The sequence below is a fragment of the Nomascus leucogenys genome, chromosome 23, assembly GCF_006542625.1.
Source record: "Nomascus leucogenys isolate Asia chromosome 23, Asia_NLE_v1, whole genome shotgun sequence".
NCBI classification, from domain to species: Eukaryota; Metazoa; Chordata; class Mammalia; order Primates; family Hylobatidae; genus Nomascus; species Nomascus leucogenys.
This window is the reverse complement of record NC_044403.1, coordinates 32,078,352-32,095,778: the sequence shown is the minus strand read 5'-3', so window position 1 is coordinate 32,095,778 and position 17,427 is coordinate 32,078,352. Positions and strand designations below refer to the sequence as shown.

The window sequence follows — 17,427 nt, the reverse complement described above, 5'->3', positions numbered from 1 at the left end:
GTCTCAACAGAAAACGAGGTCAGCCTGGTGACTAAGAGGAAGAGGGTCAGCGAGCACAGCCTTCTGCCCCCGTGGGTCCTCACAGCAGCCAGCCCAGGGCCCCGCATGCAGCAGATGCCCACCACAGCTTCACTGGTGGGTTAGCTGCTCTGAGCGACTCTGTTCAGCCTAGCCGCAGGAGGGGGTTACCAGGCAGGGATTTAATATGTGGCTCTAGAGTCTGAAGGAGACAACTTCAACTCACCCTTGTTTAGCGGAACTGGGCTATGACAAGGACAACCACAGCACTGGAAATCAATTCTTTTTTTTTTTTTTTTTTGAGACGGATTTTCGCTCTTGTTGTCTAGGCTGGAGTGCAATGGTGCGATCTCGGCTCACTGCAACCTCTGCCCCCCAGGTTCCAGTGATTCTCCTGCCTCCGGCTCCCAAGTACCTGGAATTACAGGCACCCACCACCATACCCGGCTAATTTTTTGTCTTTTTAGTAGAGACGGGGTTTCACCATGTTGGCCAGGATGGTCTCAAACTCCTGACCTCAGTTGATCCACCTGCCTCGACCTCCCAAAATGCTGGGATTACAGGCATGAGCCACAGCACCTGGCCTGGACATCTATTCTTTAAAGAACTCTGTTACCAAATTCACTTCTGTAATCTGTCCCAAGAACTTCCTTTTCTGGGCCCTAAGTTATGATAGGGGAAGAGGCACATCATCCCCAGGCCTGCCTGCCTTTCTTTCTTTCCTTCTTTTCTTTCTTTTTTTTCTTTCTTTTTTTCCCCTCTTTCCTTCTTTCTCTCTTTCTTTCTTTCTTCCTTCCTTCCTCTCTTTCTTTCTTTCTTCCTTTCTTTCTTTTTCTTTCTCTTTCTTTCTTTCTTCCTTTCTTTCTTTTTCTTTCTCTTTCTTTCTTCTTCTTCCTTCTCTTCCTTCTTCTTCTTTCTCTTTCTTTCTTCCTTTCTTTCTCTCTCTCTCTCTTTCTTTCTTTCTCTCTCTCTCTCTCTTTCTTTCTTTTCCTTCCTTCCTTCCCTCCTTCCTTCTTCTCTTTCTCTCTCTTTCTTTCTTTCTTTTTGTCTTGCTCTCTCACCCAGGCAGGAGTGCAGTGGCATGATCCTGGCTCATTACAACCTCCACCTCCTGGGTTCAAGCAATTCTCCTGCTTCAGCCTCCTGCGTAGCTCAGATTGCAAGGGCGCACCACCACACCCAGCTAATTTTTGTATTTTTAGTAGAGACAGGGTTTCACCATGTTGGCCAGGCTGGTCTCGAACTCCTGACCTCAAGTGATCTGCCTGCCTCAGCCTCCCAAAGTGCTGAGATTACAGGCATGAGCCACTGTGCCCGGCTCCCAGGCCTTTCTTGAAGTGGCATAAAAGTAAAAAATGATTTTAGAAATCATTTAGTCTAAACTCCTCCCGGTCACACCTTTCCATGTAGATATTCTTCCCATGCCCACCATACCTCTTTCTTGGCAATAAATAACCTGCTCCCAAGGCTAGAAGTCAGAAGAGAGAAAAACTTCCATGAGTTTCCAGGAAGCGAGGCCATTATTACTTGTTGTAGGAGGTTGCCCCCAATATCTATTTGACCTTCTTGCAGGATGGTAGAATTTTTGACTGGATGCATGCCCACTTAGCTAAAGTCAACATTTCCCAATCTGTCTTGCAGCAGCAAGGCTGTATGACCAAGGTCTGGCTAATGAGAACTTAGCAAGAAGAATTGTGGCCCTAAAAGGAAGGCACCTGTCTTCTCTATCCCCTCCTCCCTCTTTCCCAGGCTGGAATGTGGAGATTGCGGTGAGCATCTTCAATCATGTGTATAAGGTACATATCCCAGGAGCAGAGCAACAAGCTAGAAGGAGCCTGGGTCCCAAACACCATGGAGCTACTGTATTATCCCTGGCCTGTCTGCACGCAGACTATTACACACAGGCGAGAAATAAACTTCCATTTTGGTCTAAGCTGTTATTATTTGGAGTCTTGTGTCAGTGAAACCTGCATCCTAACACAACACTCTGTGGGGTGTCAGGGCAGTTGCAACCTCCCGTTCTCTGAGAAACCCCCAGTTCCACGCACATAGGAGGTAACCTAGTGACATTATATCCGGTCCAGGAATATCTGGCTCAGGCTGGGTAGAGTAGGGGCAGGAGTCCTGTCCAAGCAGGGCCAATCAGATTTTCCCTTCCATTAATCTGGAACTGAGATTCACTGTTGCTATTCAACCTCCACGGACTACATGAATCAAGATGCACCAGGAGAAGCAAAAATGAGAGGCCAGGCAGCCCCAGAGAAGCAGAGGGAAGGAGCTGTCTGGGTTCTGGCCCAGACACTTGGATGACCTCCCTGATCTCCCTACCGTGTGGTTCTTGGGAGAGATCCTGACACTTGATGATAAACTCCCTCTTTTGGTCTCAGATGCTTTAGGTTCCTTTCTGTCACCTGTCACCCAAAGTGCCTGAGTCTCTTCTGATCCTTGTAAAGATCTGTGTATCCTCAAAAGCCAGGGGACCCAGGCGTCTGCAGCACACCCTTGGCATACTTGGTCCTCTCCGTCGCTGCAATCGTAGAAGGTCCTGAGGTGAACTAGGTGGATTGACAGATTGATCGCCTGATTGGCTGACTGGTAAATCAATCCATGGGTCTTCCAAGGGATGCTAAACAGGCCCCATGGAATCACAGAATTAGGGTGAAAGGGACAAAAGGCATCAGGCAAGGTGTGACCAGAAAGGCTTAGTGACATGTCCAAAGCATGCAATTCAGTGGCAGGGTTTCAACTGGACCCCAGCCCAGCACTCCCAGCTTCACTCCTCCTCCCCTGCCATCCCCGGCTGGCCCAATTTGGGGGTGCTCTGACATACCAGGAATAGTTTCCCCGTGCTAATGAGCAAAATCCCTGTGACAGCTATGTCAAATCAAGCATATCTGTGGCTCCTAAGACAAATGAAAATGTATCCGTTTCTCCTTTTTCTGGGTCTTTCTCTCTAATTCTAAATCTCATCATGCATTTTAAAGAATAAATGGGCTGGGCGAGGTGGCTCATGCCTATAATCCCAGCACTTTTGTAGGCCGAGGCAGGTGGATCACCTGAGGTCAGGAGTTCAAGACTAGCCTAGCCAATATGGTGAAACCCCATCTCTACTAAAAGTACAGAAAATTAGCCAGGCGTGGTGGCAGGCACCTGTAGTCCCAGCTACTTGGGAGGCTGAGGCAGGAGAATGGCGTGAACCCAGGAGGCGGAGCTTGCAGTGAGCCGAGATCGCACCACTGCACTCCAGCTCGGGTGACGGAGCGAGACTCGGTCTCAAAAAATAATAATAATAATTAAATTAATTAATTAATTAAAAATGGCCTTTCTTCTCTGGAAGGAGCAATGACGGTACCTCCACCATGTGCCAGGCCCCAGGCTGGCATTTTCCTTCCAGGTGCTATTCATTTAAGCCCTTCCAGAAGCCACAGGCATGTGGGGTGGAGAAAGGCCAAGCAACTTGTCCATAGCACGTGGCTAGTAAGAACGGTGCTAGGGAGGATCCCTGGCTACTCTGGCTGGAAACCCAGTGTCTTACACGATGTCCTACTGCCTCCTAAAGAAGACCATCCTCAGCGATCGTTGCTGCCTTGACTTTCCAGCCTTCTCCACAGGCACCTGCTCAGCTTGGTTTGGGTCCGTGGGTATTGGGAAGTTACTCATCCCACTGTGGTTTACACCTCATGACTTCTTGCATTCTGCTGAATATTCTAGACTGCATGAGAGAGAGGAGTGCGTGTAGGTCCAGGGACTTGTTCTAGGGAGAACATAAGTCTGGGTCGTTGGGTGGTGGCAGAACAAAATGTTTGGAGATGGAATCTAGATGATCATCTGTGCGACAGCTTCATGCCCAGGGGACGCGGTGGGGTGGGGGGGCGGTGTGCCTGTGTGCCCACGGGGGGTTCAGCAGATGGCACTCTTCCCTCACAGTCTTGCCGGGCCTGGCTCCCTCCCTCTTCTTCCCCTTGCTTTCCCTACTTGCCTCTGTACACGTCTTCCTCCTCCATCCCTAGACGTTCTTTAGTACCTGTGCTCTAAGAGGATTCTTGCTTCTCTCTTATCCAGAGAAGTCACTTAGTTAGCTCATTTTTCTTCCTCCAAAGAAGGGAACAAAGGCTTGACACCTCAGGGCTCAGCCTGCCTGTTTTTTGAGCTGTGTTTGCACCCAGAGCTGAGTGTCTGTCTAGGTCAGGTTCCCAGAGGCCTAGGGGCAGGACCAGGTCTTCACACGCCGGGCAGTGTGCATTGTCAGCGCTCTATGAAAAACAAATAGCAGTTATGCAAAGACAAGGACGCTGCTGGCTCATGGAGGCTGCGGTCCCGAGCTCAAAAGATGCAGGCTTGAGGTCTCAGCTGCTTCCATTCAGCACACAAGCCCACGTCCCTGACACCAGCCACAGAGGCCTTGCAGGATCCAGGAGGGTTCCGCACTCCCCTGGTCTCTCTGAAATGTCGGGAGAGCCATTTGTGTGAATGTGTAAGGTAGGGGAGGACTCTCTGATTTCAGTATGGATTATAGAAATAATAATCTACAGTCATCTTTCAGCTCTGATAAATGAGTGACTCTCAAAGGAGATATGCCGGCCCCATTAGGAAGCTACATCCAAATCTCAGCAATCAGGGTGCTAAATGAGAACACCTTACATTTACCAAGAGGATCATGATTTTTTTAAATGACTGACAGCTTTTCCAAAGGCTCGATCTGCTTCTCATTCTTTTCTCTACTAAGAAGCTCTGGCTCACGCCTGTAATCCCAGCACTTTGGGAGGCCGAGGCAGGTGGATCACCTGAGGTCAGGAGTTCAAGACCAGCCTGACCAACACAGAGAAATCCCATCTCTACCAAAAATACAAAATCAGCCGGGCGTAGTGGCGCATGCCTGTAATCCCAGCTACTCGGGAGGTTGAGGCAGGAGAATCGCTTGAACCTGGGAGCCGGAGGTTGCAGTGAGCCGAGATCACACCATTGCACTCCAGCCCAGGCGACAAGAGCGAAACTCCGTCTCAAAAAAAAAAAAGAAACTCTTCAAAGCCCAGCTCCACTGTCACAGCCCTTGGGAAGCCTTCCTCAGCTCCCATCGGCTAAATTTATCCCTCTTTCTCAGTTCTCCCAAAGCATTTGCTTCACTCCACTGGTACAGCACGTACCATGGGCTATTAGAGGGCTATGTGTGGGACTGTCATCCCGTGGGCTGCATGCATCCCAAGCACAGGAAATGTGCCTCACACGACTTCACATGCCCTTTTCAGGGTCATCTGACAAGCAAGGGAAAATCCTACACTTGGCAGAGTGGTTGTGTTGATGTAGGAAGCGTGTGAGAGGAAAGGGCTGAAAGGAAAAGTGAGGCACACTCTCTGAGAGCTAGAATATCATTCCAGGGGGTTTTAGCTAGGGTGAGGGGCTACAGAAAGGAGCACTTGTAATGGGCCAGAGGTATAGTAGTTAGAGAAAGCTGATAAGAATTTGTTGGGGCAAAGGAAGTTCTCAGGAAGGTAAAGGACCGGTTCTAGGAAACTTCTGAGTATAAAAAAACCAGGACTGCATTGCCATTTCAAAGGGTTGCCTGGACTAGATTTTGAAGCGAAGTCCTATAGTCAGGAATACTCCAGGAGCCGACTTGACTTCTCCAGGTACAGAGGCTGGAGGAGGAAAGAAGGAAGCAAAGGCCATGGTAATGAACTTACCATTGGGATAAACTGTGTCAAGCTGCACTGAGTAACCAGGCTGTGTCCTGTAAGTTACTAATTCCACCATGGTTTATACCTCATGACTTCCTGCATTCTGCTGAATATTCTAGACTGCATGAGAGAGAGGACCAGTGTATAGGTCCAGGGGTTTGGTCTTGGGAGAACATAAGACTGGGTCACTGGGTGGTGGCAGAACAAAATGTTTGGAGGTGGAATCTGGACGATCATCTGTGCGTGAGCGTCATTACAGTGAACAGTGGGATTGCTCCGGTCCCAGGGTAATGATGGTGACAGCACTGCAGGCTGCACAGCATCACCAGGAAACCCACCCCCTTCCCTCTCCAAATAGGAGAGAGGCCACGATGCCAAGAAAAGGGACTTCTTGACTATAAAATGGGCCTAGCTACCAACTTATAAATTAGAAGCAAGACTTCTGAGTGGTGTCAGGAAGCTGCTAGTGTTCTCCTCTCTTGTACCTTTAGGATTTATCCAGAATGAGACACCTTCCTACACAGTAGCATCTTAGGTGACCTAAGTCTGGAGACGAGAATCCCTAGTTGAACCAATGAAGGATCAAAAGACCCTAAAAGCTTACCTTGGCATCTCAGGCACTTGGAAAGCTAGCATTGCCTCCAGTTCTTTAAAAAAGTGTGTTCAGCCAGGCGCGGTGGCTCATGCCTGTAATCCCAACACTTTGGGAGGCCGAGGCAGGCGGGTCACCTGAGGTCAGGAGTTCAAGACCAGCCTGGCCAACATGGTGAAACCCCACCTCTACTAAAAATACAAAAATTAGCCAGATGTGGTGGCACCCGCCTGTAATCCCAGCTACTTGGGAGGCTGAGGCAGGAGAATCGCTTGAATCTGGGAGGCGGAGGTTGCAGTGAGCTGAGATCACTCCATTGCACTCCAGCCTGGGCAACAAAGAAAGACTCCGTCTCGAAAAGAAGTGTGTTCACCCCGTTCTGGTCCTAGGTGCCTAACCTAAGCGAAGTTGTTGTAGTAAAGCCTGGGATGTGCTAAGAGGACAACATTGGAAAGACACTGGGGGAAGAGTCCACAGCAGTCAGAGCACGGCCTCCCCTCACAAAGGCTTCCCTAAAGCCCTGGCCGCGTGCTGAGAATCCTTCTTTCTAATCCTGCCCCTGCATATCCGTGGCCCAAGCATTCCTTCTGCCTCCAGACCTGTCTCCACAACAGCTGATGAGGCAAGTGTCCTGGCCGAAGCGCAGCAGTTCACATCCCCTTTCTTCCCGGCCTTGTCATTAGGGGATGCCTGTGCGGCTCACAAGCTCCTGAGGATAAAAGGCTCAGGCTGCTGTGCTTCTTCTCACAGGTCCCTGAGCTCCCCCAGGGGTTTCCTACGCAGAAGGCCGGCTGGCTGAGCACTCCCAGCTTCAGCCCCGCTGGGGTCGGCGTGTTTTCTGTGCTCTGTGCTCATTCCCCAGGATGTTCTGGTTTCCTCAACTCAGCTCTCTCTCTTTAGCCACAGGGATTGGGCAACTTCCGTTGGGCAGCGAGGTCAGGGCCCTGCCTCCTAAGAAGGGGCCTCTCCCTCACAGGTCAGTCTGAAGTCACTTGTTCTCCAGAGCCCTTGCTCACCCCGGGGCCCTGACACTCAAGTCCGTCCAACACCAGGTGCCTCTTTCTCTGGGCACCGTCCCGCCCACGCAGCTCTCACGTGGAGGCAGTGCTGTGCCCCGGTCAGGAGTTCAGGCTCTGGGGTCGCCTCCCTGACCTGCCACCTGCTAGCTGTGTGACGTTGACGTTGACACCCCAGGAAAATGAAGTTCAGAATAGTTCCTATGTTACAGAGAGAGGAGGATTAAACGTAATCATTTGTTTAAAGCGCTGGCATCCGGTGAGTGAGGGCAAAGTGGTTTCACCTTCTGAGAAGTACTGTCCGCTGCGGCCTCACAGCAGCTGCCCTATGGATTCAGATCAGCAAGTCTCCCTTGGAGAGCCAAAAAAACCAGCTTCTCATGCCTCATCCAGTGCCTTTCCTGCCTCAGGACGGTCACACTTTCTGACTGGGCCTACGGGATGGTACATAAAGTCACAGGAGAGGGCCCAGAGCTCGCCTGATCGGCTTCTCCGGGCAGGACTGTGCTGTGTGTATGAAGGTCTTGCTTCAGTTTCTTTTGTTTGGTTGGCTGGTTGGGTTTTGTTTTGTTTTGTTTTGAGACGAGGTCTCCCTCTGTCACCCAGGCTGGAGTACAGTGGCATGATCTCAGCTCACTGTAACCTCTGCCTTCCGCGGGCTCAACCAAACCTCCCTCCTCAGCCTCCCAAGTAGCTGGGACTACAGGCATGCGCCACCATGCCTGGCTGATTTTTTGTGGAGATGGGGTTTCAACATGTTTCCCAGGCTGGTCTCAAACTCCTGAGCTCAAGCAATCCATTTGCCTCGGCTTCCCACAGTGCTGGGATTACAGGCGTGAGAGACCACGCCAGCTTTGCTTCACCTTTTTTTTTTTTGAGACAGAATCTCCCTCTGTTTCCCAGGCTGGAGTGCAATGGCACGATGGTGGCTCACTGCAACCTCTGCCTACCAGGTTCAAGTGATTCTCCTGCCTCAGCCTCCCAAGTAGCTGGGATTACAGGCACTCACCACCACACCCGGCTAATTTTTATATTTTTTTCGGGGTTTCACCATGTTGGTCAGGCTGGTCTCGAACTCCTGACCTCAGGTGATCTGCCCGCCTCGGCCTCCCAAAGTGCTGGGATGACAGGCCTGAGCCACCACGCCCGGCCCTGCTTCGCTTTCTTAAGGACCACCTCATGTTCCTTCACTCGAGTTAAGGTGGTTACATAGTTTACCTTGGTGGCCATTTTCAGTGTTTTCTTTTCTAGCGAGAATAGCTCTGCCATTTTCTCACAGGGAGCCTCCTCTGGGGCAGGAACCAGAGACCTGGGCATGTGGAGAGACTGCAGAGAGACTGAAGCCCTCCTCTGCCCCAGCTGTGTACTGGCGTCCCCACCACGCCCAAGGGCACGGGGCTTCATGAGGGAATCCATAGCCTCCATTCTCCGTGGGGCTCCCGTATCCCTCCTAGCTCCAGACAAGAGCCACAGGCCAAGAAGAGGAAGGGAACGGCGCCAAACACAGGGAGCTCTTTTCTGACTTCCCCGGCCCCGACTGACCAAAGGCCTCCCTCTCCCTCCCACAGATGTTATCAGAAGAACAGGCTGGGCACAGCAGCTCACACCTGTAATTCCAGCATTTTGGGAGGCCAAGGCGGGAGGATCACAAGGTCAGGAGTTCGAGACCAGCCTGGCCAATATGGTGAAAGCCCGTCTCTACTAAAAATACAAAATACTAGCTGGGAGTGGTGGCACATTCCTGTAATTCTAGCTACTCCGGAGGCTGAGGCAGGATAATTGCTTGAACCCGGGAGGCGGAGGCTGCAGTGAGCCAAGATCACGCCACTGCCCTCCAGTCTGGGCGACAGACCGAGACTCCGTCTCAAAAAAACAAAAAACAACAAACAAAACAGAAGAAAGAACAAAGCAGGGCCAGCGAGGTGGCTCATGCCTGTAATCCTAGCACTTTGGGAGGGCAAAGCAGGCAGATCACTTGAGCTCAGGAGTTCGAGACCAGCCTGGCCAACATGGTGAAACTCCGTCTCTACTAAAAGTACAAAAATTAGCTGGACGTGGTGGCGCATGCCTGTAGTCCCAGCTACTCAGGAGGCTGAGGCAGGAGAATCCCTTGAAACTGGGAGGCGGAGGTTGCAGTGGGCTGAGATCTCGCCATTGCACTCCAACCTGGGCAACAGAGCAAGATTCTATCTCAAAAAAAAAAAAAAAAGAACAAAGCTAAAAAAAGGCAGGCTGGAATGGCCCAATATCCTCTTCCTTCACCATCTCTTCTGCTTCCTCTGGTTCTTGCTTGTAGGAAGGAACAGAATCCACCCTGCATTGTTCCTTTGTAAAATATTTCTAAGTTCTTGGTTCAAACACTCCAGAGCCAAGTTTGCATGATATTTGCATATAATTTTTATAGCACTGAGATTATTCTTTCAAATGCTTACACCAAGTTCTCTTACAGCAAAGTAAGTGTCCTTAAAAGGAAGTGTGGGCATAGTGGCCCACGCCTGCAGTTCCAGCACTTTGGGAGGCCGAGGAGGGAGAACTGCTCGAGCCCAGGAGTTCAAGGACAGCCTGGGCAACATAGCAAGACCCCATCTGTATAAAAGAAATTTTAAAGGCTGGGCGCGACGGCTCACGCCTGTAATCCCAGCATTTTGGGAGAACAAGGTGGGCAGATTACCTGAGGTCAGGAGTTCAAGACCAGCCTGGCCAACATGGTGAAACCCTGTCTCTACTAAAAATACAAAAATTAGCTGGCTGTGGTGGCGCTTGCCTGTAATCCCAGCTACTCGGGAGGCTGAGGCAGAATTGCTTGAACCTGGGAGGCAGAGGTTGTAGTGAGCCGAGATTTTGCATTGCACTCCAGCCTAGGCAATAAGAACGAAACTTTGTCCAAAAAAAAAAATTTTTTTTTTAATTAGCTGGGTATGGTTGTGTGTGCCTATAGTCTCAGCTGCTCAGGAGGCTGAGGTAGGAGGATCACTTTAGCTTGGGAGCTCAAGGCTGCAGTAAGCTGTGATTTGCACCACCGCACTCCAGCCTGGGTGACAGAGTGAGACCCTATCTCAAAAAACAAAAAAACTGCAGAAGGATGAAAATATATATATTTTTTAACATTTAAAAGATTAAAAAATATATATATAATAAAAAATAAAAAACAAAACAAACACAAAAAAACAAGAGGATGTGGATTTGCTCCTGGCTTCTAGGTCCCTGTGGTTTCTGTTTAGGACACAGAGCACCCACCCTCAGCTTTATCATTCTGGTTGGCTAACTTAGGTAAGTCGGTCAGTTTATCTGGTCTGTAAAATAGAAACAACAATCCTTATCTTCTACATAGGATTATCATGACGATTTTACAATGAGATAATAGATGTAAAATCACTCTATCAACAATAAAGAATAGATAAAATTTTCAGGTATTATTAGTTTTTAACACTATTCAGACGTACTCTGGTAGTCTGAAAGGGATAAGGGAGGATTCTGATTTACACATTTAATGTCAGACTGCATAAAAGCCTCCTCTCTCTCCTTCGGAAGTTTTCTTGGGTGCTAAGTAGCAGCAACCCTGTTCTGTCAATAGGACCATCTGAACCATAGGAGCTCCTGGCTGGACAATGCCAAGGTGCGGCTGCAGTGTGTGGTTAAGAGTCCCATGGAGAGTTGGTAATGAGGTGGGGGTGAGGAGTTGGTAATGAGGTGGGGGTGAGGAGTTGGTAATGAGGTGGGGGTGAGGAGTTGGTAATGAGGTAGGGGTGAGGAGTTGGTAATGAGGTAGGGGTGAGGAGTTGGTAATGAGGTGGGGGTCAGGGGGAGTGCTGAGAAGGCGGTATATGCCACTCTGGAACCCCAGAACAGCATGTTAGGACTCAATGCCCAGAGGCGTTTTAGGACTATGGAACCTTACCACAGGAAGGGCTTTAGTAATCAGTTGTGCCTGATCCATCTATTTTACAGAGGAAGAAACTGAGGCTCAGAGAGGCATATAGCCTACCAGCAGGCTTTGGTTAGTGATCTGGGTTGACCCAGTGAAGGTCAGTCTGACAGCACCGTGGCCCAGGGCCGTCTCAGTCACAGCGCCAGAGCCTCGGGCTCCAAGGAGACTGCAGTTTTGCATCAGGAGCCAAATTGCCTCTTATCACAGTTCTGTCTCCGTCTGCGGAGAAAAGGAGGCTCTCGGCCTCCCAGGGTAGCAAAAGACAAACACACTTGGTTACCAGGAGCCCTTGAGAAGGTGGCAAGAGTGGAGAAGAGCAAACACCCAACTCCCTCCATCTCTGGCTTTGGCTCTAGACTCAGATGGTTTAGAGCCAAGGCCTCCAACAGCCTCTCAGAGCTCTCAGAGAGCCCTGCTCAGGGGCAGAAAAACTGGTCTCCTGTCGTCTCCATGGGTCCGCACAAACAACAGATTATCAGAAAGGTCAGGCTTCTTTCTGACAGGGTGGCAAAACTAAATCCCAGAACTTCAAAAGGTCATGTGCCTTGCGGAGAAATAGTTAAGGAGTGAGGTGCCGGCAATTTCTTATGAGGAGAGCAGTGGCTAGAAGGAATGGTCCAGGAGGGACGCAGTTTATTGTCAGGACCATTGGATGGAGTCCAGCAAGTATTTATTAGGAGCTGATGGTGTGTCCAGCCCCAAGCTGGGCACGGGGTAGGGGATACAGAGTACGTTGAGAACCTGGCCCCTGCTTGCAAGGTGCTTGCTGGGGATATAAGACTCTTATATGTGATTCAAAAAAGAGAAAAGGCAGAAGCTATGTTAATGGCCAAAGAGAACATGCTTTAGAAGGAATGAGAAAAATCAGTGAGGGCTCATCTAGTTCTGAAGAGCTTCATGGAGTGAGGCAATCTTTATACGTCCCACACCCTGCAGTCAGTGTGTGAACTGAGGAGAAAGGTGGGAATGAGCATAGGAACTCACCCTTTCTAACCTCCTTTGTACACAGGCTGTGAGCTAGAATTAGAACGTAAAGAACCCTGTGTCCCCCAAGGGTTGCATATTGCCTGCGGACTCCTCCTGGGCCCTTGCAGGATGTGGCCAGGATGCTTGGCGCTGCAGATAGTCTCCTGGAAGAGAGGGGCTTACACATTCTTGGTAAGCCGTGGCTGGGTTTAGAATGATTCCTTGGGAAAAGGGGTAGCAAAATAACTTTGTCCTAAAGAAGCCCCAAGTATCCTGAGCCCAGCAGCCTTACATAAAGTACTATTGCATAGTGACTACCATTTCAGGGTCTGGATTTAGACTTGGCTTCGAATCCTACCTCTGCAGCTTTTAGTAACTGTGTGACATTGTCATTGACCTCTCTAAGCTTCAGTGTCCTCATCTATAAAGTGAAGATAATATTCCTTAACAGTCAGGGTTATAGTGAGGACTAAGTGAGGGAGGGCTTAGCTGCCAGCTTGGCCCCCTCAGCCCATGGCAGCCGTGTCATGGCTTTGTGTGCTCCAGTCTGTTGCCAGGGCCTGCTGTTTCATGGTTCACTCTCTTGTCTGACTGTTTCCCAGATCGGGCAAGCCCTGAAGCGTCCTTTCGTCCCTCAGGTGCCGTTTGGACACCTCCTAGTGAGGGGAGAGCGCAGGCAGTGCGGGAGTGGGAAACTGGGTGTCGTAGCTGGGTGTCCATTCTATAGCTCGCGGGCATCCTGCAGTGGTCCCAGGACATGGTCAAGAGACCTGGATGGAAATGGGCCCCAAACTACTTCACTGGGAGCTTTGTTTTCCTAGACCACAATTTCTTCATCTATGAAATAAACAGCTTAAATTAGACCAGCGATCCCCGCTTTGCAGGAAGGGGAGAGGGTCTCGGACAGTATGGGGTCCCTGAATCCAGATGCACAGCAAACATTGCCTAGAGAACAAATAGATGATGCATCTCACACATAAAGGCTGTGATGTTTGTCAAATGCACAGAGGTGCTGCTATAATTTTTAAGATACATGTAAAAAGTATTATTGAATACATGGTAGCTTTTTATCAGCATGCAGTTCTTCATTTGTAGATACTAAAAGTACAATTATGATTACTTGGAAGGATCCAAAAGTGGTTTTGAAGTTTGTTTGTTTGTTTGTTTTTGAGACAGAGTCTTACTCTGTCACCCAGGCTGGAGTGCAGTGGCGCGATCTTGGCTCCCTGCATCCTCTGCCTCCTGGGTTGGAGCGATTCTCCCACCTCAGCCTCCGGAGTAGCTGCGATTACAGGTGCCTGCCACAATGCCCGGCTAATTTTTGTATTTTTAGTAGAGACGGGGTTTTGCCATGTTGGCCAGGCTGGTCTTAAACTCCTGACCTCAGGTGATCCACCCACCTTGGCCTCCCAGAGTGCTGGGATTACAGGCATGAGCCACTGCTCCCGGCCAAGGTTTTGAAGTCTTAAAGAGGTACTCAGGCTTGAAAAGTTTGGCTACCACTGGATGAGATGAAGGATTTACTCAGCCTTTCCTGGACATGGCTCCTAATTTCAACCTAACAAACAAGCCCTCCTGAGTCTCTAGCCTCATATCCTTCTTGAAGAAATAGCAGCTACTAGAAGAGGTTCCCCTGTGGCAGTGAAGACAAACTGGAAGGAGAGACAAATAAGAAAGAGTAGTGTACAACCAGGCATGGTGATTCACACCCGTAATCCCAGCACTTTGGGAGGCCGAGGTAGGTGGATCACAAGGTCAGGAATTCGTGACCAGCCTGGCCAAGATGGCGAAACCCCATCTCTACTAAAATTAGCCGGGCATGGTGGCAGGTGCCTGTAATCCCAGCTACGCGGGAGGCTGAGGTAGAGAACTGCTTGAACCTGGGAGGCGGAGGCTGCAGTGAGCTGAGATCTCACCACTGCACTGCACTCCAGCCTGGGCGACAGAGCAAGACTCTGTCTAAAAAAAAAAAGAAAGAAAGGGGCTACCTAAAGAGAGGAAGACAACTTTTATAAGAAAATCTGGGAAATGCTCAGGATTCTATTTGTTTAAAGGCCCATTTTAAGAAATGCTTACCACTTCCTAGTATTTGTCGTTGTTTCCTACTGCACACGTTTGCACTATATGGGAAGTGGGAGGAGTTAGAATGTCCTCCAAATTCCCGACACCCAGTTCCCACCTTCATCCTCTAGAAAAATGTGTTGCTTTGTTTTAACTTTTGAGGTCACAGACCCTTTCAGAATCTGATAAAGTGACGGACCCCCTACTCCACCCTAAATGTAGCCACACATGGATAACTTTTCTTTTTTTCATTTTTATTTTTTTCATGAATAACTTTTCACATAATTTCAGCAGGTTCATCACCTCCTGAGTTCACATGGCCCCCCTTGGGAATTTATGGACACCCCTGCCCGGGTAAGGAAAACCTGCTCTTGTGTGGGTTGCTTCAAACAAGTTTAAATTTGCCTTCTCTTAGTTGTCCATAGATCTAAGCTTTTTCTAAAAGTCCCATGGAACTTGTAATGAGACCTCTAAATGTCCCATATCCCAAAATGCTGTTGTAGGCTTCTTAGATTTTGGAAGACCAGGTCAGCAAAAGACAGCATGCACTCAGGCGGAATACCGCGAAGGTAGACGTCAGCTCAAGGCTGGGTTCTCTGGGCAGCTGGTGTGAGGTGAATGGAAGCAAGACGGGCTCAGGAACAGAGTCCGTCCGAGAGCCAGCACTCCCTCCTGACAGTGACAGTTTTGTAAGTTTCTGTCCTAGGAGCTGTGGGCCTGCAGACCTGTGGTCCTTGAAGTGGAAATCCGCTCCCTTCTCTAGGAAGGATCTCCCAGCCTCTGTGTCCCTCCCCCACTGCTACACAGCAGCTCTCCCTTCACCTCAGGCCCTGTATGAACACATTTTCCCCAGGGTTCCTGCCCCGGCAGCCTGCCTGTCTGTTAGTGCTGTGAGTCTCTGAATGTACCAGTCAAAATCAGGGAAGGTTTCTTTCCACCCACTCAAAACTTCACTTTTCTCATCATCCAAACTCCGAATCTAAAAGCCCAGTTGTTATTTATCAACTTGAGTCCAAATCCACTCTTGTTTGCAACCAGCATGTACCCTGGGATGAGTGAGAGGCGATAGGCTAGGAAGGGATCTGGAGTTTACTAGTGACAGGCCAGGCTGCTAGGTTTAGCTGAGGTGCCACAATTTGCACCAGGCAAGGGAGGTGAATTCAAATACCAGGATGTTGGGCAATATTTCAAAGAGTGAGGCTGGGCATGGTGGCTCATGCCTGTAATCTCAGTACTCTGGGAGGCCGAGGCAGAAGGATCGCTTGAGCCCAGGAGTTCAAGACCAGACTGGGCAACATAGTGAGACCCTGTCTCTACAAAAAATTTTAAAAGTAGCTAGGTGTGGTTGTGCACATGCCTGTAGTCCCAGCTGCTCAGGAGGCAGAGGTAGGAGGATCTCTTGAGACCAGGAGGTCAAGGCTGCAGTGAGCCGTGATCATACCACTGCACTCCAGCCTTGGTGACAGAGCGAGACTCTGTCTCAAAAACAAAAACAAAAACAAAAACAAAAAACAAGGAATGAAATTCATTGCTATTACAGCCCTTCCCTTCCTCTACCCTCATCCTGAACTCTACGTCCCATCCTCTTACTCTACAACGTACTATGCAAATGACTCATTGTTCTCTACAGTGTTACCCTGCTGGGTTCAATTCTATCTGAGCTTTGTAGGACTCCAAACCTATGTGTAAAGGTATGAGCACTTCAAAGGAAGATTGGCAGGGAAGGCCAATCCTTCTGCTTATGTATGTTATTCTTTGATTTTAAAAATCAATTTATCCAATAGATATTTATGGAGCTCTAATTGGGTTGGGATACTAGTGTATGGGGATACAGAAAAATACAAAGATATACCAGGATACTGGAATATGGGAAAATATATGAATGAATGAGATCTGGATTCACTTTCAAGGAGCTTGCCATCTAGTAGAGGAAATTACATATAAATAAACCACAACACATGGTATAAAAAATATATATGGCCGGGCACAGTGGCTCACACTTGTAATCCCAGCACTTTGGGAGGCAGAGGCAGGTAGATCACCTGAGGTCAGCAGTTCAAGACCAGCCTGGTCAACATGGTGAAACCCCATCTCTACTAAAAATACTAACAATTAGCCAGGCGTGGTGGCATGTGCCTGTAATCTCAGCAACTTGGGAGGCTGAGGCAGGAGAATTGCTTGAACCCAGTAGATGGAGGTTGCGGTGAGCCGAGATCGCGCCACTGCACTCCAACCTGGGAGATAGAGCGAGACTCCGTCTCAAGAAAAAAAAAAAGATATATATATATATATATATATTTGCCCTAGCTTAGTAACTATCATTAGCAAGTGATATTTAAGCTGGACACTGAAGGATGGGTAAGAGTTAGAGAGACAAAGATGAGGAAAAGGCATCTAGATGGTAGGAATGGTATGCCAAGAGCCTTGGAAGCAGCAGGGTAGACCAACATGCAGACTAGCAAATAGTTCTATTTGGCAAGAACACAGGGAGACGGAGTAGACAGAGAGAAGGTCAGAAAGCCAAGGTGAAGCCAAGACCTTGCATTTCAGGCTGAAGAGTAGTTTGGGAATTTTAGGGGCATCACTGAAGGTTTTTGAGCAGAGTTCGTGGTGATCATAGCTGTATCCTAGAAAAATTAATTTGGGAGTTCTCTGGAGGCTACATGGAAGAAAAAGAAAGCATTGGGTAGGGGTATTAGAAGAGGGAACATCTACAGGAGCCTTTTCCAGCAAGCTACTTCTGGTCAACTAAGCCAAAAGGGACCTTGGCCTCTGTTCTCTATGGTCCTCACTGTCTGGACCTCTCATGGGCAGTACAGAAAGAGAGTAGAGTTGTCAGGAGCAGACTCTTCTATAAGGTACCTTCTCAGAGCTTGGTTCCCCATGTGGAATAATTATATCCAGATTTGTTTTAAAGATTAAATGAGATAGAGTCTATCAAAACACTTATTAGCACAGAGGGAATGGATAAGCAATTTTTAATAAACAGTTGATAGGATAACCATTATCCTATGACATCTTGTAGATAAGTGTGTCTAAAACTGGGATCACCTCCTTTATGGGTAGGAAGCCACAGTTTCTTGTACCAAGTAGATGATCAATGAATATGAAATAAATAGATATCATGATCGGTGAGGGATCAGGCTGTAAGAGTTTCATTAAATTTAGGAG

The 17,427-nt window shown here is 48.8% G+C and overlaps 1 protein-coding gene across 1 annotated transcript in view; it reads right to left on the bottom strand.

Moving 5' to 3' along the window:
- Positions 1-17,427, bottom strand: part of NINJ2 (ninjurin 2) — a 95,195-nt gene that overhangs the window by 44,123 nt on the left and 33,645 nt on the right. The window lies entirely within an intron of this gene.